This window comes from Cibotium barometz, chromosome 47, assembly GCF_041138505.1.
Source record: "Cibotium barometz isolate CiBa-2024 chromosome 47, ASM4113850v1, whole genome shotgun sequence".
In the NCBI taxonomy this organism is placed as follows: domain Eukaryota; kingdom Viridiplantae; phylum Streptophyta; class Polypodiopsida; order Cyatheales; family Cibotiaceae; genus Cibotium; species Cibotium barometz.
In genome coordinates this window covers 43194908-43219808 of record NC_141092.1, presented here as the reverse complement: position 1 = coordinate 43219808, position 24901 = coordinate 43194908, and the positions used below count along the sequence as shown (strand labels likewise).

The 24901-nt window shown below is 40.5% G+C and overlaps 2 long non-coding RNA genes across 3 annotated transcripts; both read left to right on the top strand.

The window, feature by feature from the left end:
* The first annotated feature begins 14555 nt into the window (after positions 1-14555).
* LOC147611718 (uncharacterized) lies at positions 14556-15272 on the top strand. Of its 2 annotated transcripts, none has more exons than XR_015263826.1 (3): positions 14556-14681; positions 14781-14874; positions 15050-15272. It is a non-coding gene; the product is annotated as an uncharacterized LOC147611718 (long non-coding RNA). The 2 variants fall into 2 exon arrangements; XR_015263825.1 differs by having other exon boundaries at positions 15038-15272.
* Positions 15273-21825: 6553 nt separating this feature from the next.
* LOC147611717 (uncharacterized) lies at positions 21826-22643 on the top strand. Its single transcript, XR_015263824.1, has 3 exons — positions 21826-21925; positions 22020-22110; positions 22303-22643. It is a non-coding gene; the product is annotated as an uncharacterized LOC147611717 (long non-coding RNA).
* The last annotated feature ends 2258 nt before the right edge of the window (positions 22644-24901 follow it).

Here is a 24901-nt window from a genome sequence, read left to right as displayed (position 1 = left end):
TAAAAGAAGATGGACACTGCTAGAATTTTAGGAAGCCAAAAGGCGCGACTCACATGTTTGCTACAATTTTCCAATTTTCATACCAGCAACATTCGCAAACATACAGGAGCATGGCGTAGAATTCCAGACCTCACAATTGTGGCTAGTGTTAGATTTTTAAAATTGGTGGTGGTGCTAATAGACCAACCCAAGGAGCCCTACGATGGGTATGAAGCAGAACACCTAAAGTTCGACATGAATCGAGGGCCATGCTTTACTACAACCGACTGCGATGTCTTCTAGGCTACATGCATATAACATTTGAAGACATGGTGGACACAGGATTCTGGAGATCCCACTCAATCATTTTGAATCATACTCAGAAAGCTCCAATCCAGAAGGAACTTCTACCGACATGCGTTCCGTGACTAGGTCTTCAGACCTCGGTAAGGTTCTACGAACAAAACCTACATTAGGAAGGGGGGGATGTTAATCCTATTTTGGATTAACAAACATGATCCTCCAATTGTTGAGGACATTGATAAGTGTCATGAAATGGCACTATAAAAGTTATACATTATGAGATATTGGCCACCCAAGGCCTAGTAAGTTTTGGGCGCCCAAGTGTGAATAAGGGCCAAATGTATATAAGGCATTTTCTCATAATGAAAAGACACAATCCCCTTTATGCTATTGAGAGCTCTTCCTTATGTCTTGAAAAGAGATTTAGAGAGAGAGAGAGAGCATTCTAGCATTGTTCCTCTTCTATAATTGTGTGATTCATGCTTGTGTGGAAGAGTGAGAGAGAGAGTGATTATCTTATGCGACGGTGCGAGCGACTCTACGGTGACAGCATGGAGGTGGAGCTTGGAGGTTGGAGCTTAACAAGCAAGCTTGGAGGCCTCAAGGTACTCAAGCTCAAAGAATTGGTAAGTGCCCTACAACAGCTGTGATATATTGCTCATCCTTTAGGTAACTGTGTTGAGTTCCCTCTTGGAGGTGTGGTAGTCCGTAACAATTATAATGAACCACGTTACAAATCAAAATATGAGAATGGCAATGTGCCTAGGAAGATCCTTAGACATTTTCCCATCAAGCCTCGCTCTTGAAGCATTTGTTTGGATGTCCACCATTATCCGAATACATGGATTGGCATGCAAAGAATTGAAGTACAGATGGAATCTTGCGTGTTCCTGTGCTGATTGTGAAGTATTCCAACACATCGAAAGACAATGGCCAATATTCAAAGTGAACCTCGAAATTTGAAGCTTGGATTAGCACTTGATGGAATTAACCCATTTTCCATGCGATCATCCAAATGGTCAACATGGCATGTTGTACTAGTCAACTATAATATTCCTCCCTTTATGTCAATAAAGAAGGAACACTTGATCTTAAGCTTGTTGATTCCAGGTATAAAGCAGTATCATTATTCTTTATAAATTTGTATTATATAGAACTAAATTTTTTTCTAATTTCATCATTTTTTTCCTCATACTTAGGAAAACGCTAGGTAAAAAACATAAACGTGTACTTGGCTCCACTAATTGAGGAGCTACAAGAACTTTGGATAGGTTTTGAATCTTGATATGTTCGATAAATCAAGGCTTGAGGGACTTCAAAACTTTATTTTACATGGTATATTGTGCTGGACAATTCATGATTATCTTGGTTTTGCACTCTATTTAGGTATAGCAATAAAAGCTCTCCCTCTATAAGTATATTCTCTTCTCTTGTATTTTTCCTTCATAACTTAATGAATTCTAAATGATAGGTTTATTAACTAAGGGGAAAATGGCATGTCCCTCTTGTGGAAAAAACTTGGATTGCAAATGGAGTAATAGCTTGAATAAATGTGTTTATTACAGAAGGTTTTTACGTATGGATCATCCATTTATAATAATTGAAAAACATAAGTTCAATAACAAAGATGAGTTGCGACCAATGCCTCCTATAAGGACTCCACAAGACTGGGAAACAACTTGGACAACATTTGAAATTCAAAGAATAAAGAATCCACATGAAGAATCCTTAGGCATGAAGCCTGAAAACTCTATACTTTAGAAGCTTGAGTACTAGAAGAAGTTGAAACTTGTACACTTATTGGATCCTATGCATATTTTTAAAAACATTGGAGAGTCCTTGTGGGGACATTTGACAGGGATAAAGGACACGGCTGCATGTAGACCTTCAAATTTGGCACCAAACAACAGTTATGGCCTAAATATAACAAGGAGGGTACTCAAGGGGATTACTAAAGGGCACCATGGGTCCTTACTAAAGAAGAATACAAGTTAGTTCTACAATGGATTGCATAAGTGGGAACTCCAATTGGATATGGAGCTTCCTTCAAAAATCTTTTCACAACTGAAAACAATGATCTATCGGGTCTAAAGACTCGTGTGACTGGCACAACTTCATTCAGGTACTATAGCTTTCAATACACATCATTCTTAATATTTATCTAGATATAATTATATGATTAACATCTACTTTCTTGATCATTTGGCAGCATGTGCTACCATTGTCATTCAAGACTGTTTGACACCTGCCATACGTGATATTATTTATCGACTTGCATCCTTTTCTCGGTAAGGTTACCCAATTTCACTTTATTGTTATTCCTTTATTCTCAGTATGTTTTTGGAAAAAATCTAAATGAGTTTGAATTATTATGCCAGGTTTGTTGTTTCAAAAGAGATTAACCCCTCTAACTTGCCGAGAATGAAAACTGAAAGCATAATGCTTTTATGTTTGATGGAGAAAGAATTACCAAGGGGCTTCTTTGATAGCCAAGTGCATTTTCTTGTTCACATCATGGATGAAACTTTCCTTGCAGGTGTCGTAAGTAGCCAATGGATGTTCTTCTTTGAGTGCTTTATGAAAGTTATCAAAGGATTTTTGCATTAGAGAGCATGACTAGAAGGATCCATGGCCGAGGGATGGTTGGTTCTTGAATCATTATATTATGTAACAGAGTATATGGTTAATATGGATCTCCAAATACACCAAGGTTATGGAAAGCTGATGAAGATGATAAGAATACAAGGGAGGTATTATCATGCAATGGAAAGGAAATAAAGCTATCACTGGAGCTTCATGAATATATAAATACCTTTACGTTATATAACACAGAAAAGATGAAGAAACGGGTCAAAGTGTATGACCATTGAGATGGCAAAGTGCACAAGAAAAAGATCTCCCCAAAAAGCTCAAAAATGCCTTCTGCGATGGAATGGATTAAAGGGTTAATGAAAACCATGGAGAAAGAAGGCAAAACAATTGATCAAGATGAAAAAGGGAATATCATGGAGAAAGAAGAGAAAATAATTGATCAAGATGAAATAGAAATATCATGTGCATGTGATGAATATGTATGCATACCTCCTTTATTGATTTAATGTTTGGGATCATGCTATTTAGTTTACGTATCTATAATTACATCTTGATCATTAACATCATATTGTGCTTATAGGCACATTGTTACAATAGTATGTGGGCTTATGGACAACATTTTTGCATTGAAAGAATTGATAACACGAGTCACTATGGATTCTCACATATTGGCCTTGTTTCAACAACAAAGTCGCGCTAGTACTAGAAACACAAATATTATTGATGGCGAGTTAGGTTATGTAGGTGTGCTCGAGGAAATCATCCATGTCAACTACATGTCCTTCAAGAAAGTGCTCCTAAAGGTACGATGGTTTCAAACTATGCATCGTGGTCATAATGCTACATTAAGAAAAGAGGAGAATGGATTTTATGTCGTTGACTCAAAATTTTTTTACAAAGAATTGAACCTTTCGTCTTCCCTGAGCACTCTCAACAAGTATTCTTCGATCCAGTTCCACGAGATGAAAATTGGTGGTATATAGTCCCAGTAAATCCACGTGGAAGACGTATATTTGAAGCACAAAAAATTGGAGAAAATGAAAACCTAGAGCAAGATCAGATGGAAGACGAAGCACTGAGTGTGAGAAACTCTATCGAGAAAGAGACCTTAGGAAACATAGAATCTAGTAGTAGGCTTCTTGAAGGCAATGAGGACAAATATAATAGGCTTCCCGAACACAATGAGGATGAAGAGGATAATGATAATGATTAGGAGCTACCAGAAATCGACGAGGATAAAGATGACATTATGTACTTGCATATTGTTATTCCCATTGATGATTTGGAAACTTCACAAGATGAGAATGAAGACTTCTTGGTGGATGAAGCTCTCGATACACTCAAGGAAGAACATCAAGAGCCTTAAGGTAAGTGATTTGGTTATCTTTTTTTTTAATCATTGTATATTTTTATTTTCATGGAGGAAGAGTGCTCCAAATTCCTCTTATTTAATGAAATTCATATGGAGCATGGGCGGGGCCGAGTGCAAGTCTCGTGTGACTTTGATGGAATAGATTAAAACCCCTTCTCCATGGCATCTAAGCCAAATGTGAGGAATGCACTATTAACTTCTATTATTTAATAATGCATTGCGAGAAATCGTTGTCCTCAAATAAAAAAAGAAAAAGAAATTTATGTTACTTATACATATAAAGCTTACAAATTTTTGATTTTGAAAAGCTCAACCATACAAAGCTTCTAAAGCATACAACCTAAAATAGTTAAAGCATATGCATAAACCACACAAAGCATATATAGAGAATCCACATGAATGAGCTAAATCATATACAAGTTAAATGTCATACCTGGCATTGTCACATCTATGTCGTATCAGATATCTCATATCTCTTAATACTACAAGAGCATGACTCCATCCACCTCCAAACTTCACCTCCAATTGGTTTAGCACCATTTTCTTTCTTTGTTCTGGTAAGTTTCTATATTCAAATAACATTAGATAACAATGACGAGTAAGTTGAATTAATGTAGAAAATAAAATTGTAATATTTTCTTTAAATGTATTTAAATGTTGCTTACCTCCAATTAATATGCACATCCTCAAGATAAATGCTAGTTAACTGTCTAATGTGCTCGTGAAATTCTCTACCCAAATCATCAAACATAATCTCCCCATTGGGCAAAATGGAGATACCCATGTGCTGAGTGGTAGTACTATCATCCGCATCATCTGTAGGCCTCCTAGATGAAGTAGCACAACTAGGCAAAGAGTCCGGGGTGGGCATAGCTGTCGATGAAGGTGTAGGCATGGGTGAGTGGCTAGCCCTAGCACTATAAACATGTGTAGATGAGGGTGGTGATATGGGCATAGTAGGTACTGGTGTAGACATGATTTTCGTACTCGTGCCCACACCTATAGTGGAGGAAAGTTTGAAATAAATTTGAAAAATTTGAAAAGAATCACATATATCAAGCTTGTCAATTATAAGTACATATAAAGCATGCCCGTTAGCGACTTCCAGCATGCACTAGGATCTCCCAATGCATGCCGGGTGCTACCTAAGTAGCCCATAGCTACCGGCATGCACTGGGAGCTCTCGATGCATGCTAGGTTCTATCTAAGCATGTTGGTAGATAGTGGCATTCATTGGGAGCTCCCAGTGCATGCCAATAGCTCCCGGGTGCTATTGAAACATGCCAATAGCTCCCGGATGACAGTTCGTAGCTCTCCCCGCATCCCAGTAGCTCCCGGGTGCTACGAAGTAATCCAAAACCTGTCTTCACCTACTATACAGAGTGGCCCAATACCACTTCCACTTGTCCAAATCCAACCAAACATGAAAGGAGTAGTTCCCTACCTCTTGTTTACCTGCACAATAAGCCCCAACTCTAAATTATCTCAGTAAGTTCTTCATCAGTTCACAAACATGTTCGCAGCTTTAACAACTTCTAACACTTGGACCAGACACTAATTCCACTGTCAGACCTTCTTAGTAGACCCAAAAGTGATGAAAACTATTTAGATCTGCCCATAGGCATGTCTTACACCCTCACATCATGTTTCATGTGAATCACCCGAAGGGAAGGCCTCCAAAAGTAAATAAGATCCATTGGGCCTTATGCAGTTCAAAACTGGCAGTGGCCAACTAGGCAATTTTCACCCCTACAAACACCTATCTCGTGATGTCAAAATCTTATGAGATCTAGTTTGATTAGAGAGAAATATATGGAAATACTCCACACCAGACCGTGTGCCCTATATCACTTCCAGTAGAGAGAAAACAGGGCTGGAACAGGACACCTTGACCATGCTCAAATTTTAGAAACAAGCAACAATACCAAACCTAGACCCAATCTTCTGTACTGAACCAATCATAGAAGTTATATTTGCATAGATGCCACTCCCCAAAGCATACCGGATCCTACCTAAGCACACCGATAACTATCAGGTCTAGGTCCTACCTAAGCATGCCAAAAGCTATCGGCATGCACCAGGACCTCCCAATGCATGCCAAGTGCTACCTAAGTATGCCAATAGCTATCGGCATGCACTGGAAGCTCCCAATGCATGCTGCGTGTGCTGCCTACTAAGAATGTTGAAAGCTATTGACCAACACCACCGACACCTCCCAATGCACACCGATTGCTACCTAAGCATGTCGATAGCTACTACAAAACACTATCCCAACTCAAGTTCTTGGCGTACCTGTCCTACAATCGAGTGGTTTCCTCAAAATAGTGGCTACTTGGAAGAAACAACCCAAAAGAGTCCAAAAACTATCTTCACATACTACTACAAAGTGGCCCAATACCACTTCCACTTGTCCAGATCCACAAAACTTGATAGGAGTAGTTCCCTACCTCTTTATTACTTATAAAACAAGGCGCAACTCAAAATTCCCGCAGTAACCCCTTCATAAATTCAAAAACATGTCCAAATCTTCACCATCTTTAGAAACTTGGACCAGACACTAATTCCACTATTGCACCTTCTCAATAGACCCAAAAGTGATGAAAATTATTTAGATTTATCTATATGCATGTCTCACATCCTCACATCAAGTTTCATGTGAATCATCCCACAGGAAGGCCTCTAAAAGTCAATGAGATCCACTGGGCCTTATGCAGTTCAAAATTGTTGGAGTGCCCAACTAGGCAACTCCCCCCCCCCTACAAACATCTTCCTCGTGATGTCAAAATCTTATGAGATCTAGTATGATTAGAGAATAGTATATGGAAATACTCCACACCACACCGTGTGGCCTATATCACTTCGAATAGAGAGAAAACAGGGCTGGGAGCACACTTTGGCGATGCTGAAATTTCAAAAATAAGCAACAATACCAAACCTAGACCCTATCTTCTGTACTTAACCAATCATAGAATTTGTATTTGCATAGATTGCAGTCTCCAAACCCTGTTCCTTATTACATATCACCTCTGGTTGCTTATCTTCTCCATACCAATACTCTGCACAACCAATGGTGAATTGTCCCAACCCATGAGTGCATGCCCATAGCTACCGGCATGCATCGGGACCTCCCAATGCATGTCCGGTGTGGTACCTAAGCACACCGATAGCTATCTGCATGCACTAGAATCTACCAATGCATGTTGGCTGCTACCTAAGCATGATGGCGAAAGCTATCGACATGCATTGAGACCTCCCAATGCATAACGGGTGCTACCTAAGCATGCCGATAGCTAGGGGCATGCACTTGAAGTTCTCAATGCATGTCGGGTGCTACTTAAGCATGCTAGTAGTTATTGGCATGCATTGGGAAGTCTTGGTGCATGCCATTGGCCCCCGGGGGTGCTACCTAAGCATGCCGATAGCTAGGGGCATGCACTTGAAGTTCTCAATGCATGTCGGGTGCTACTTAAGCATGCTAGTAGTTACTGGCATGCATTGGGAGGTCTTGGTGCATGCCATTGGCCCCCGGGGGGGGTGCTATTGATGCTTGCTGGTATCTATATGCACTCAGAGATTCCAATGCATGCGGGGTCTTGCCTAAGCATGCCAATACAACCAAAGCATGCACTAGGAGCTCTGAATGCATGCAGGATCCTATCTAAGCATGGTGGTACAACCTGATCATAATGGTAGATAATTGAGCATGCTGGGTGCTACTCAAGCATGCCAATAGAGCTGTCAATGCATGACGGTAGCTCCTAATGCATCCTTTAATAGTAAATCGAAACACATATCACTTATGCATGCCGGTAGCTACCGGGACCTCTCAATGCATGCCGCGGGTGCTACCTAAAGCACCTCGATAGCTATACCGGCAAGCATCAGTAGCACTTGGGAGCTAATGGCATGCACCGGGAGTTCTCAATACATGCCGGTAGCTACCGACATGCATTGGGTGGCTCTCGGTGCATGCCACTAGCTCCCAGGTGCTACTGACGCTTGCCGATAGCTACCGGCATGCACTCGGAGCTGCCAATGCATGCGAGGTCCTACCTAAGAATGCTTGTACAATTTGAGTATGTCGGTAGATACGTAAGCATGTCGGGTGGTGCTACCCAAGCATGCCGAAAACTATTGGCATGCATTGACACTTCCCAATGCATGCCAGGTGCTACCTAAGGACATCCATAGCTACCGACATGCACTGGAACCTCCCAATGCATGTCGGGTGCTAGCTAAGCATGCTGAAAGTTATTGGCATGCACCGAGACCTCCCAATGCATATTGGGTGCTACCTGAGCATGTTGATAGCTACCGTCTTGCACTAGTAGCTACATGCATGCACCGAGACCTCCCAATGCACGGCGGGTGTTACCTAAGTACGCCGATAGCTACCAGCATGCACTGGAAGCTCCCAATGCATGTTGGGTGCTACCTAAGCATGCTGAAAGCTATCGGCATGCACCGAGACCTCCCAATGCATACCGAGTGTTGCCTAAGCACACCAATAGTTACTACAAAACGCTATCCCAACTCAAGTTCTTGGCGTGCTTGTGCTGTAACCCACTGGTTTCCTTAGAATAGTGGCTACTTGGAAGAAACAACCCAAAACTGTCTTCACCTACTACAGAGTGGCCCAATACCACTTCCACTTGTCCAAATCGACAAATAATAGTGGCTACTTGGAAGAAACAACCCAAAACTGTCTTCACCTACTACAGAGTGGCCCAATACCACTTCCACTTGATAGGAGTGGTTCCCTACCACTTGTTTACTTCGTATAATAAAACCCAACTCAGAATTCCCTCAGTAACCCCTTCATAAGTTCACAAACATGTCCGTAGCTTTAGCATCTTCAAACCCTTGGACCAAACACTACTTCCACAGTTGCACCTTCTCAATAGACCCAAAAGTGATGAAAACTATTTAGATCTGTCTATAAGCATGTCTCACACACTCACATCAAGTTTCATGTGAATCACCCCAGAGGAAGGCCTCTGAAAGTCAATAAGATCCACTGGGCCTTATGCAGTTCAAAACTGCAGGAGTGGTTAACTAGGTGATTTTGACCCCTGAAAACACGTGCCTTGTGATGTCAAAATATTATGAGATTTGGTATGATTAGAGAACAATATATGGACATACTCCACACCAGACCATGTGGCCTATGTCACTTCTAGAGTAGAGAGAAAAGAGGGCTGGAACAAGACACTTTGGCCATGCTCAAATTTTGAAAAACAAGCAATAATAGTAAACCTAGACCCTATCTTTTGTACTTAACCAATCGTAGAAGTTGTATTTGCATAGATGCCACTCTCCAAACCCTTTTCCTTATTACATATAACCTCTGGTTTTGCAATTCTTCTCCATACCACTATTCCGCACAACCACATGTGAATTGTCCCAACTCATGAGTGCATGCCGGTAGCTACTGGCATTCACAAGGACCTCCCATGCATGCCGGGTGCTACTACCTAAGCACGCCGATAGCTACCGGCATGCACTGGAAGCTCCCAATACATGTCAAGTGTGCTACCTAAGAATTGCAAAAGCTATCGACATACAGTGAGACCTCCCAATGCATACCGGGTGCTACCTAAGCATGCCGATAGCTACCGACAGGCACTCGAAGCTCCTAGTGCATGCTGGGTGCTACTGGCATGCATTGGGAGCTCCTAGTGCATGCCATTAGAATTCGGAGCTCCCGGTGCATTCCATTAGCTCCTGGGCATTACTGACGCTTGCCGGTGGCTACCAGCATGCACTCGGAGCTGCCAATGTATGCAGGGTCCTTCCTAAGCATGCCGATACAACCTGAGCATGCTGGTAGATAAGCATGTCGGGTGCTACCCAAGCATGCAAATAGAGCTGTCAATGCATGACACTAGCTCCTAATGCATGCTTTAATAGTAAATAGAAACATATATCACTTAAGTATGCTGGTAGCTGCCAGCATGCACCAGGACCTCCCAATGCATGTCGGGTGCTACCTAAGCATGCCGATAGCTACGAACAAGCTATAGTAGCACCTGGGAGCTGATGGCATGCAGCGAGAGTTCCCAATGCATGTCGGGTGCTACCTAAGCATGCCGGTAGCTACTGACATGCATTGGGATCTCTCGGTGCCTCCCATTAGCTCGCGCGTGGTACTCACGCTTGCTGGTAGCTACTGGCATGCACTTGGAGCTCCCAATGCATCCGAGATCCTACCTAAGCATGCCGATAGATACCTCAGCATGCCAGGTGCGCCACCCATGCATGCCAAAAACTATCGGCATGGACACACACTTTCCAATGTATGCCGAGTGCTACCTAAGCTCGTCGATAGCTACCAGAATGCCCTAGAAGCTCCCAATGCATGTCGGGTGCTACCTAAGCATACTGAAAGCTACTAGCATGCACGGAGGCCTCCCAATGCATACCGGATGCTACGTAAGCACGTCGATAGCTAATGGCATACACGAGTAGCTACCGGCATGCACCGGGACCTCCCAATGCATGTCGGGTGCTACCTAAGTATACTGATAGCTATTGGCATGCACTCGAAGCTCCCAATGCATGTTGGGTACCTAAGCATCTGAAATTTATCGGCATGCAGAGAGACCTCCCTGGGTGCTACCTAAGCACGCTAGCAACTACTACAAAACACTATCCCAACTCACGTTCTTGGCGTGCCTGTGCTATAACGTGGTGGTTTCCTCAGAATAGTGGCTACTTGAAGAAACATCCAAAAATAGTCCAAAAATTGCCTTCACCTACTACAGAGTGGCCCAATACCACTTCCACTAGTCCAAATCCACAAAAACTTGATAGGAGTGGTTCCCTACGTCTTGTTTACTTGTACAATAAAACCCAACTCGAAATTCCCTCAGTAATCCCTTCATAAGTTCATAAACATGTCTGCAGCTTTAGCATCTTGAGACCCTTGGACGAGACACTAATTCCACTGTTGCACCTTCTTAGTAAACCCAAAAGTGATGAAAACTATTTAGATCTTTCCATAGACATGTCTCACATGCTCACATCAATTTTCATGTGAATCACCCTAGAGGAAGGCCTTCAAAAGTCAATAAGATCCACTAGGCTTTATGCAGTTCAAAACCGCAGGAGTGGCTAACTAGGCAGTTTTAACCCTTGCGAACACATGTCTCCTGATGTCAAAATCTTATGAGATGTGGTATGATTAGAGAAAAGTATATGTAAATACTCCACACCAGACCGTGTGGCCTATATCACTTTTAGTAGTAGAGAGAAAACAGGGCTGGAACATGACACTTTGGCCATGCTGAAATTTCGATAAATAAGCAACAATACCAAACCTAGACCCTATCTTCTGTACTTAACCAATCATAGAAGTTGTATTTTCATAGATGCCACTCTACAAACCCTTTTCCCTATTACATATCACCTTTGGTTGCACTTTTGCTCCATACCACTACTCCACATAACTACTGGTGAATTGTCCCAACTCACGAGCTAGCGGCATGCACCGGGACCTCCCAATGCATGCTCAGTGCTACCTAAGCACGCCGATAGCTATTAGCATGTATTGGAAGCTCCCAATGCATGCCGAGTTCTACTACCTAAGCATGGCGAAAGCTATCGGCATGCACTAAGATTTCCCAATGCATACCCGGTGCTACCTAAGCAGGCCGGTAGCTACTAGCATGCACTCGAAGCTCTCAATGTATGCGGGGTGCTACTTAAACATGCTAGTAGTTACTAGCATGCATTGGGAGTTCCCAGGTGCTACTGAAGCTTGCTGGTAGCTACCGGCATGCACTTGGAGTTCCCAATGCATGTGGAGTCCTGCCTAAGCATGCCGGTACAACCTGAGCATGCATCCAGAGCTCCCAATGCATGCGGGGTCCTAGCTAAGAATGCCAGCAAATACCTAAGCATGCCAGGTTCTATCCAAGCATGCCAATAGAGCTGTCAATGCATGACAGTAGCTCCTAATGCATGCTTTAATAGTAAATAGAAACACATCACTTAAGCATGCCGGTAGCTACCGGCATGCACCGCGACCTCCCAAAACATGTCGTGTGCTACCTAAGGACGCCGATAGCTACCGGCAAGCGTTAGTAGCACCCGGGAGCTAATGGCATGCACCGGGGGTTCCCAATGCATGTCGGGCGCTACCTAAGCATGCCGATAGCTACTACTGACATGCATTGGGAGCTCTCGGTGCATGCCATTAGCTCCCGGGTGCTACTGATGGTTGCCGGTAGCTACCGTGTCATGACAACGGGATTTAGTGGGAATCTAGAGAGCTCGACTATCCAAGCAAGGCTCGTGTATATACATACATAGCCTCCTAAGCACATATATACTTATGCTACATGTGCATGAATAAAAAGCAATAAAAAAGCAATATGGATACTCTAAAGAGCAATGCATGTATATGCATGTACAAAACATTTAGCTCATGTATATATATATATAAGCTTATGCTTGTGCATAAACATACATAGCCTCATAATCACATACATACATAAACTTATGCTTATGCTATATGTGCATAAGCATAAGCATAAAAAGCATATGCTATATGTGCATAAGCATAAAAAGCAATACAAATCAATCATAGACTTATAAGTCAATACATACATAAGCTTATGCTTATGTTATATGTGCATGTATAGAAAACAATACATGTACTTCAATATGCATGAAAAAAAAAATTAAATCAATAAATTTACATGAAAAGAGGACTTACAATCGTTTAGGTCGAAGCTTCTTCTTTTGTTGTTGCTCCTCTATAACCGTCGCTTTGCCTTTGCCACTTGTTAGAGGTGCATCTCTGACTCTTTCCGATTCTAGTATGGTCAAGGGAGCTTCCCTTGTGATTGGCCTCTCTCTCATCATGTCTATTGATGCTTGGATCTCTTCGATAGTGGCATCTTGGCATAGCTGTCAATGAATCTCTTAATGTGTCTCCATCAAACCCTAAGTCTTGCAAGATTTGGGTGAGAAGAACAAGCAAAAGTCGCTTTCTTGGGTCCATGTGAGAAAGAGTATTGGCAAAATAATATGTGAAAGAGAAGAGAGACAAACTCTTGGCAAGTAAGAGGCAAACCCTAGGCAAATAGGATACAACACTTAGGTAAGTATAATGCAACAAGAGCAAACAAAAGCACAGCAAATAGAGAACTGTGATTCTCGAATTCAAGCGGTGGGCTCTTCTGGTGGTTTTTTTTAATAAAACGAGCAATGTTCAACGTCACAAAATCATGAAAAATTGATGTGACTTTAAACGTCACTATTTTGAGTGACGTTTAATGTCACTAAAAATTTTAAAAATTAATGTACATTTAATAAAAAATTTGACATTAAATGTCACTTAACTTTAGTGACGTAAAACATCACAAAAATAGAAAAATTTGAATCTCTTTCATAACTTGCTGAAAAAGCACTTTGCCCCAGTGACGTAACTAGTATGACGCTAAATATCTATAAAAATGTCATTTTTTCCTCACGTTTAACGTCTCCCATCATATGGAGAAAAACATTTCCAAATTCTTTTGTTATTTGAGTACATTGTTGGGTGTGACGTTAGGAAAGAAGCATGGTGTTTTCTTGTAGTGTTCCTAATTCACCCTTCGACGAAGGCTTACTCGAACAAAAGATGAATATGCTGCACATAAAAAATAGACCTATCTGGCTTGACGAAATCCTGGTTACGCTTCAAACATACCTTATTTTTCACGTGTGCATAGAGTCTCTCATTCAGCCAGTAGTCCGGCACGCACTTCCTCTTGGAACAGTCGGCTTCAATGTCATCCCCTCGACGCTTCATCTTCTCCTCAGCCTCCGGATCCCAGTCCCCCCATCCATTCACTCCCTCTTTCTCACCTTGATGCCAACCACTACATGGCTCCGCCATGCAAGGTTCGAGTACTCGACCACCCGTCGATGTACGAGGGTCATGCAATCACTTGTGTGGAATTAGATAGTCTCAGTAACCCACTACGCTCCTGCATGCACCACATGTCACACCCCTTGCTCGCTCAAGTCTTTTAAATGTATGGTATGCATAATGCCATATGAGAGCTTTAAATGTATGTTGTGCATAATGCCATCTTAGGGAGAATTCTCTCTTGTATTGACCGGCAAGCCTAGGTTGCAACAAGTCAGAAGGGATTGGTTGGGACCTACGTGGCTGGGTGGCATTGGCGGAGCAAAATGGTCGGTCTCGTACTTACACGTGTCGGCGGAACGCGGCCCGCGGGCTAGCGACCAGCTGACACGTCCGCTGGAAGCGGCAAATATCAAGCGCCTTGCGTATAAGTAGATATATTAGTTTTAAGTTTCTTGCGGCAATACGCTGTCTCAGATCGATCGTCGCTCACTGCGCTCTCCCTAATAAGCTATCTCAAATCGATCATCGCTCACTGCGCTCTCCCTGCCAATACATAACCGATTAGAGCATGGGGTTAGAGCTCCCACTCATGATCTCAATTTCAGCTTACGATTATTCGCCTTCTGCTGTGGTTTCTGTGTTTAATTTCTCTTTGTTGATTTCTTGGCGCAGTTTCCAAGCCGATAGTCTGCACGTTGCCGACCCTGCACTCTGGATGGTCCCGGTGTTCGGAATTGCTGCAGCGGCCGCCATTGCCTTGTACACGGTAAGCTTGTCCTCTGGTCTCACCAATGACTGTAATATATTAGATCTAGTCTCAGTAGTCTGTGCTTGTGTGGCTTCTTCCTCCATGTACATTCCGGGATCGAGGTGAAATATCAGAACCAACCTTTTTCTTGTTTTTTTGTTCTGAACGGCGCCGTGTTCAGAAATCCTTGCAGGACGCTGGAGTCAACTCAACCACAGCGGAGGACGTAAAGTCGAGTCCCACGGTTACTCAGAAGAAGACCAGTGTAGGTCATGAGAAGGCCATGCACTGAATTGGCACGCTAGGGCACGATTGGTGTAAATAATGCAGCTGACGATTGAAAGTTTTCTCATAGAATTGTTAAATTTGATTGAACAGTTGTCAAAGATTATTAATATACAAAAATTGTGTGCTCTCTTTCTAATGTTGTGTGACAATTGGCCATACATAGTGTATATGGTTGAGAGGTGGCACAAGTCTTCTCTTTTGTAAACAGAGGGTAATGTTCCCTTCTCCATTTACAGGAAATAATTGGCTTGAATGAACTGGTTATCATATCACATTACTTTGGATGAGTATAGGCTATAACCTCAACCTTGATGTTGTAGTTTGTAGCCTTAATACATCATGCTAGGTTCACTACAACAAGATTTTCAAATTTCGACGTCTAATTTCGATAGTACCCGTGTCATGGAAATGAGCGTCGAAATGGCTGTTGAAATAAGCGTCGAAATGTTTGTCAAAAAAAACGTCGAAATGGCCGTTGAAATAAGCATCTATGTTTGTGTCTAAATAAGCGTCGAAAAAATATTTTTTTTTGTTTTTTTATTTGGTGTGACTTTTGAAAAAAAGTCAGGTGTTTTTAGTTCCCATAGTCCTTATCAACTCAGGTTTTAGCTACTTTTCAAATAAATACAAGGATATATAACAATATTTATAAGAAATTAATTTGCCAATATTTGTCTGTCAATATTTACACTAATTATCCCAAATACAAGGATATATGTAGAAATGTTTACAAGAAATTATGATAATTGTCTACTAAAGCCCCCCATTAATAGTCCCAAACAAGAAAATTGTGACAAAAACCAAGTATTGCTTGCCAAATAAAAAGAAATAAGAATATGTTATAGCTCATCTCATCGACTCTCTCATTCTCAACTAGATCCATGGCTCCAAATACATCTATTTTTAGAAAGACCTCTCCACCTACATCTTGGTCAATGGATGTAGCCTCGTTTGTAGTAGCAGTATAAGGTAGTTCACCCGTATCGTCTTCTTCTATTTCACGCATTGGAGAGGTGGTTGTGTTGAAAGTTGTTCTTCTATTTCTTCTTCGAATTCTGGATTAGATATTGTGTTTACTTTTGGCTCAAGTTCTAATTGTTGAGTTACTATACCTTCATTTGATTCTTCTTCTAGTTGTTCAATTGGATGAATATTTGCTTCTTGTGCTTCTTGAGTGGGTTCCTCAACCTCTACTTCATTTGATATTTCCATATCTTCAAATATTCGTTTATTTATTTGTTTATTGCGTTGATCAATTTGGATTACAAACAACCACCTATAATCTCTAGGGTCCACCTTGAAGACGACTTGCTCACAATGATTTGGTAGCACAAATGTGTGTCTTTGGTTTATCCATATCTTTGCGAAGTCTACTTGAACAAATCCGCTCTTATCTTTGCACATCATTGTTGTGGTTCTTTAGTCATGACCTTGAACCACTTTACATAAAAAATGACATAGAAAACTTTCTAAACCCAAGTTACCTTGATAATGTCTTGTATCGTTCCACAGGAACCAATCATGCCAACTTCACTACTTAAGTCACTTGCACTTGAATGACTTTCTCGCATGAAATTTGCCTTGACACTGTAATCAAATGTTGTTCTCTTCTTATCTATTGGCTCCACTCGAAAGTGAGGACCGCGTGACCAAAACGCACTAAATTTGTGATACTGTAAGCAAAAAAAGATCATGAAATTATATCAAGTACAAAAACTTATACAAAACTATGTCTTACGGTTTCTTGTGTACAATTCTCCTATACCATTGAATAATGTTGATAAAATAATGTATCAATACCCTTCATGTCAGTGTAGCCTGATATTCTTAAACAAGTCATCCCATTGCCATACTTCCCTCAAGTGACGAACAAAACCTTTCAGTGCCTTCATAAATATCTCGGGGAAAAACATCTATCGGCTATGAACAACACTTGCTAGCAACCTCTTTAACCACGTGAACTAGTAGGTACAATTGAATGGCTAGGAAACATGTTGGAAAGAATTTCTCCGCCATTGTAACTGCTTCAATAGAGTTTAGACGAGCTACTTCCAATGTATTTCTTCTAATATCCTTCTTTGATATCCACCGTACCACTTCACTAATCTTGTATATTGTCACTCTTATGTCCTCGGTGAGTCAATCCTTAATGGCTATTGGTAGCCACACAAATTGTAAGATTTTGTGCAAGTCATAAGAATTCAAGCCACTAAGCTCTCCATCCTTTATGAATTCTCCCTTCAAGCAATACATACAACCAATGGGAATATGAAACTCACTAATATAATTCTTTACATGCGGCTACTCTTCTTTGGTGAAGAACCAAGGTTCTCTAGGGAGAATCACCTTCCCATCAAGTCTACTCTGTGCCCATAAGTGCTGCATGCGATCCACCTCCTGTAGATCATCCCCTTGTGCCTTGTTCTCTTTAGCACCTGTGATGGTTTTCCAAAGCATATCGGATATGTTCTTGAAATGTGCATAGGGTTAATAAGATGATTGACTAGAAGATCACTCCAGTATGGGAGTATTTAGCACACGAGGAGGCCTCCCTAGAAATCTCTCTCGTAACTCATGGTTGTTTTGGGGGGAGAGACATTTTGTGGCCCTCATAGACAACCTTCATTAAAGATGTTGAGTACTGGGCCTCTACTCTAGGCCCACATATAGGGCATGCATTATAACCAGATATTGAAAGCCTTGCCAAACATTCGAATCAATGTGATGAGATATGACAATAATACAGAAATATAAATAACGTGAAATTATATCTGATCAAGAAATTATAGAATGATGATCAACCGGTTCATTCTTGTCTGGGCGCACATTGAGGCCACTAAGTAGATGTTGCAAGCGCTCCATTGGAAATACGTCCCATTTTTTGGAAAGCTCATTGTAAATTCTTAATGTTGAGGGACTTGGTACTTGCAAAACGACTGCATGGGTACAATGTTTTCTCTTCTAAATAGATAAAATTTAAAATGTTCATAGCACTCATGGGCTCCATGTATGTTGAATACCTATGCGAAGTTGTGTTTAAATGAGATGGAGGTGGAGCTTCTTTTATAGTTCATGCATGGCCTAGTTGGTATATTCTAATTTTTAATGGAAAGGTGTCGAGCTACTAAAAAATTTAAATTTTGAATGAGAATTTGCATGTAAAAGTGAGCTGAAGAAGCGGGCATTAAAATAAGCAACGAAAACATTAGACCCTATTTTTGTAGGGGAGTTATGGGCTAGAAAGCTCAAATTATAGGTTCCAAGTAGCCCTCTTGATTGACCTTATCTCCTTAAGAAAGCACAAAACTATAGGAAAAAAATTTATCCATTTTGAGCCCCCCCTAGTTATGAGTTTTCTAGAAAGAGAAGAGGAGAGAGAATGACAACACTAGACCCTATTTTTGTAGGGGAGTTATGGGCTAGAAAGCTCAAATTATAGGTTCCAAGGAGCCCTCTTGATTGACCTTGTCTCCTTAAGAAAGCACAAAATTATAGGGAAAAAAAATATCCATTTTGAGCCCTCCCTAGTTATGAGTTTTCTAGAAAGAGAAGAGGAGAGAGAATGACAATATTAGACCCTATTTTTGTAGGGGAGTTATGGGCTAGAAAGCTCAAATTATAGGTTCCAAGTAGCCCTCTTGATTGACTTTGTCTCCTTAAGAAAGCACAAAATTAGCCTTAATCCCTAAAAATTAGGAATCTTTACAAGGCCCACAAGATGTCCAAAGGTCTCTTAATGTTTGGCATGTTGCCTTCCTTGTCTACAGGCTTGCTCGATGACTCTGATTTTGGCTTGTGGCTACCTTGAGGAAAGGATTTACCTTTGCCTCTTTGTTGACTGGCAGTAAAAGCCTATCCTCATGTATGCCTGAGTAGATCTATTTTGTGTGGATTGCTCTTCTTGCAAGAGCACAGAAACCAACTTCTCAAACTTTAAGGAATTTGAATTTCCTTTCATCATAAAGTATGATGTTAGAAGCAAAACCTTATCCGATAAAGCATTCAAGAAAGTAGACCCCAATGAACAGTGATGATATATTTGGTCAACACTGGTCAATTGCTCCTTGAAATCCTTGATTTTTGTAAGGAAAGTGTCCATGAAATCTCCCTCATCCATATGCTCTGACTCTAATTGCTTTCGTATATAAGCAACATGTGTTTTGTTATGTACCTGGGACAATGATGCAAGTGCATCCTAAGCATGTTTAGCAGTCCTGCATGATTGAATGTGAGGAATGATACTCCTCTTAACTAACAAAGCAAGAAATGCATGTGCATGCGTATTCCATCCCACTTTGTTTGCTCCTATGTAGGAGGTATGCTATGTTGTAACTTGTGGTAATGCACCATGTAAAACTGAGTCTGTGTCTGTAGATGTTCCTTCTACATTATGTTCATCAGAGAAACCATGACGTTTCTCAATATCAACCACAACATTCCATAGCCCTTTGGCTACCAATACATGCCATATCATATAGGACCATAATGGGTAGTTGGTCCCGTTAAGCTTATCCTTAGTGGTGGTGGATAACATGCAAAATACATCCTTGTCTGCCATTTTTGATAATACATAAGCAAGTAATCACGCAACCTGCAAAGTGCTGAGTGCTTGATGCAACCAAGGTGGCTGCTAAAAAGGTTGTTGACAATGGAGACCTACAAGGTGTATGAAAGAAATGCAGAGTACACTAAAGTAGAAATTTTACTCGTAAGATGTAGAGATAGATGCTGGTGAAGTGTAGCTTGTAGACCAGATTCAATGTGATGGTGAGTGTTTGTTGATGCTTTCTCATGTATCTGCACACCCATTTGTAGTAGATTTGACAATACTACTCCAAAATCCAATGAAGAACAATGCAAATCGGATCCTCAAAGATGTTTGTAGAAAACTAAAAGCCGTCTCAACGACCTCCAAAATGCGTCAGGAATGAAAATCTGACTGAAAAATCGTTGTGCAAAGTAATGAACACGTCATACTTGGGGGGTTCACCTAAACATATGTAAGTATACCATGTGAGTTCAAATGAAGGGTTTTTTTAAATTCAAAATTTTAAGATAAATTTACAGAAGGGATTTTTTTATAAATTTAAAAAAAACCGTAAGTCCATAAAGAAAAAAGGGCCATTTTATTCATGAAAAATTTACAGGTAAGGGATTTTTTAAATACCCCTTAAACGTATGTGATACATAGGGTTTCTTAGTAGTGCACCCTTCGCGACTTCACGGTCCTCTTTCTTCTCCTAGAAGGACTCCTTCATCCGATTCAAGAAGACACGTGACTCAAGTAAAGGGTAGGCAACAACACAGGAGCGATGAGTGTAAGCTCTGATACGAATTGTTGAAAATAGGATTGCAAGAATGCGGGCGCGCGCGCACACACACAGTGGAGAAGCTAAAGGGATCACACAATGAGTTGATAGATAGATAATGAATTTACATACTGTACAATGATGATAAGAATACCCCTATACCCCAAGATGGGTGTATATTAGCACGAGAAAAAAACCTTCTAAAGAGGGAAAAAATACCTCAACTAGTCCTAGTGCGTTCACACAGAATACTACAAAATATGGCTACATATTTTAAAAAAATATCTTGTTTACACTTTTTATTTTGGTGTACATTTTTTCCATCTTCTTCTCTATTATTTTATCTTCATATAACCATGTGGTGCTATGAAGCTATCGAGGTGCTATAGATAGTTGCTAAGGAATAATTGACGAGCTGCAATTGTGCTCTGAGAGAGAGAGAGAGAGAGAGAGAGAGAGAGAGAGAGAGAGAGAGAGATTTATGGGTAACATTTATTCTTTGTTGATTTGACTTGTGACTTTCTCTCTTTGACCATGGAGAATGTTGGAACCTATTTTGATTTTAGTCAAAATTTCATTTACAAGATAAATAGCAATGATAAACAAATATGAAGCTATCGATGTTCAGATATTTTGCAGCTTGACATGATAAATAAATTTGAAAATTCACTTTTTAAGTTGTCAAGGTCTTAAAATGTGGCTCAATAGAAGACCAACTTTTGAGGTTTTGCACAAACATCTTGTTTTAAACCTTTTTTCTTGAGTCTGCTTGTATTACATTGTATTATATTATACTTCATCATATATACAACTACTAATCTGCTGGTATAGAGGGCTAGGGTTGAATTGGAACCAACATGATCGGACTCAACCGGTCCCGCTACAAACTTGGGCCATCTTACAAAACAAATTTTCTGTTGTATTGACCCACAACTTCGAGCCAATTTACATGCACCTTTATTTGCGTGCATATGGCAAGGAATTGCCACCTGGCAACATTTTTAGATTTCAAAAGGGGCAAGCAATCCACCAAAGGCCAATTCGTTGGCACTCCTTTGAAGCGTGTGAACAAGCTTTTGATATGGGGAGGTAGAGAGCAAATCGACAAGTTACACGTGATCGGGGACCACAAATTACAATCCTCGTTTGCGATACGCGACAACTTACTCGACCTAGAAGTTCGGACAAGTTACGTGTGTCGGCAGGACGTGATTTTGTCACGTGCGGGCCAGCAGGCAGCTGACACGTGCGCTGTAACACGGAAATATCAAGAGGGAGCCGTCAGCCCGGACGCCGCGTGTCGACAAGGTAGTGGTGGCATGGACTTATACGAAAGCGAAGCTTAAGTATTAGGTTAAGTTTCATGTGAGCTCACTTGCATCATCTCGTATTCTCCCGCGAGAAGCTTTCTGCGCTAGACGATAGCACATTGCGCTCTCACTTTAACACATAATCAACCTCAGAATGGCCGGGTTAGTGCTCCCTCTCCTCTCAAATCCAGCTTAGGATTAATTCGCTACTGCGATGGTTTCCGCAATTTGATTCTTCTTTGTTGATTTCTTGCAGCTGGCAAGTCGGTTCGCACGTCGCAGACCCTGCACTCTGGATGGTCCCCGTGTTCGGAATTGCTGCAGCCGCTGCCATTGCCTTGTACATGGTGAGATTTTCTTCCTGTCTCACCATGACTGTAGATTTGATCTCACCATGACTGTATGGTACTCGCTCTAGCGCCTGTCAATAGCCAAAAGGTTCTGCCTCTACGTACATTCCGGGATCGAGGTCAAATATCAGAAACAGCTTTTTTTTTTTCTGTCATTTTTTTCTTCTCAACTGTGCGCCCTGTGTCCAGAAATCCCTGGAGGACGCTGGAATCAAGTTAACCACAGACGAGGACGTAAAGTCTAGTCGCGCGGCTACTCAGAAAAAGACCAGTATATCTAATGGCAAGATCGTGCATTGAATTGGGACGCTGCATTTGGTGCATGATTGGTGGTAATGTAATCTATAGCTCAAACAGAAAAGCATAGGAAGACTTCTTTTTTTTTCTCTCGGATGCGATTGAGGGTACTCAAATTCCTGTACCTCTCTCTTTTGAGGCAAGGTCGCAACTACTACGCTAAAGCCCACGACGCATTAAAAAACCTCATTTTGTTAATTGCAATAACAAACTTCAAACAAATTTCAAATGTACCAAATTCTATCATACGAAAGTTTTCTTTTGCACACAATGGAATTGTTGTACGAAAGTCAGTTTTATACTTTAAAAAATTGTATGTTTTTCTACAATTTTTATTTTTTTCTTTAATAGTTTTAAGATTAAGAACCTTTGTACGATGTTTTATTTTCTTTCTTAAATTTAGCATTAAAAAATAGATTTAATATTAAAATTTCTTTCATACAAAAAACATATACGACAAATATTTTTTTATAATGAATCTTTCTTTCATAAAAACCATTTGTTCAAAATTGTTTTTTTCTAAAATGTTGAAGTGTCATATAATTATTCATGTGCTTTTTTTATTTAGGATAAATTTTGTCACATCATTCACAACATGAATTTTGAATTTGAATAAAGCAATCTAGATGGACAACAATGATTGATACAATTGATAGGACTTGATATCACCATCAAGCAATATTCTAGAGGGACCATAATGATTAAATGTTCTTACAGGACTGACTCGATCAACATCAAGAAGGGACGATGTGAAGAAATCCAATTAACATGGTTTCTTTAATCAATTAATGTCTTCAAGTGGCATAGTATCTACAACTTGTCCAAATGCTTTCAAAAAGCATTCACTATGTTGTAAGAGGCAAAATTGATAGTGGGTGGTGGCCAATTGGAATTTCATTTCTAGTGGATGGGTTTCTAGCATGGAATAAGGTGCCCCACAATGTCATGTCTTCAATGGACCAAATGGCTCAAGAATTAAATGCTATATGAGGCTTTTGCATTTTGGACATCAAGATTATATCATGGGAAATTTGGCTTCTAAGGTTAAACACACATAAAATTCCTTAGAACTAGCATTGAGAACCCTTTCATTACTTTGGCTTCTAAGGTTAAACACACATAAAATTCCTTAGAACTAGCATTGAGAACCCTTTCATTATTTACTTAGGTGGCATTGTGAAAAAAATACGTACTAAGTTTGTAAGTATGTAAGTTAACCTCTCATTATGAAAATGAACATTCTCATTTGTGTAATAAAGTCTAGTGATCTCTCTCGTCTCTCTACTCTCTCTCTAGTGATCTCCCTCTGATCTCTAATATGGTCTCTCTACTCTCTCTCTAGTGATCTCCCTCTGATCTCTAATATGGTCTCTCTACTCTATTTATAACTTACTAGGCTAGCACATGTGAAGGCATAGAATGTGTCGCATGTTTGCCCTTCTCTTCTATTATCCAAGATGATGGATTATTTTTCTCCTTTCCTATATGGTCTCCCTCTGTTTATAACTCCTTACTAGGCTAGCACATGTGAAGGCATAGCATGTGTCGCATGTTTGCCCTTCTCTTCTATTATCCAAGATGATGGATTTGAGCTTTGATGGACACACGTATATTATTTTTCTCCTTTCCTATATGTTGAGCTATTCCTATAAATTTACTTCACAAATACCAAGATGACAAAAAACATAAAGTCAACAAGAAAGTGATATAGACTTATTTTGAATTATTATTGATGCAAATTGATGGCAATTGCCTTCCACATGTACTTTTACGAGGAATCCTAGATGGAGATTTGGAATGATACTAAGATGCTCATGGGGGGGAGGGGGGGTCACTCATAAATATGTAAGCATAGCACATGGGTTCAACAAAAGGGGTCCGTTATTTAAATCCCTTTTTTACACATTTTTTACATACATAAGGGTACCATTTAAAGGGGGTATTTATAGATTGAATAGAAAAAGGGTGCGTTTTATTCATGAAAAATTTACACATAAGGGGTTTTTTAATTAGGCCTTGAACGCACGTGATATAGAGAGTTTACATATAGTGAATCCCCTTAGCTAAGACGAAGGAATGTATGTACTAGTCAAGGTGGTTTTTAATTAGGCCTTGAATGCACGTGATATAGAGAGTTTACATATAGTGAATCCCCTGAGCTAAGACGAAGGAATGTATGTACTAGTCAAGGTGGTTTTTAATTAGGCCTTGAATGCACGTGATATAGAGAGTTTACATATAGTGAATCCCCTGAGCTAAGATGAAGGAATGTATGTACTAGTCAAGGTGGTAGGTATAGCTTCTGGTTGGTTACCATTGGGGTTCACTGAACTCACAAGCTCTACCATTCTATGGTAAGTTTGATTAGACTCCACCAACCACATCACCCAACTGGGATAAAATAAAACCAAGCATCATGGCCTAGGTTTTAGACCCATTCAAGGTCATTTGGAAATTTATTTAGGCCTCATTGTTGAGATGCTCAACTAGT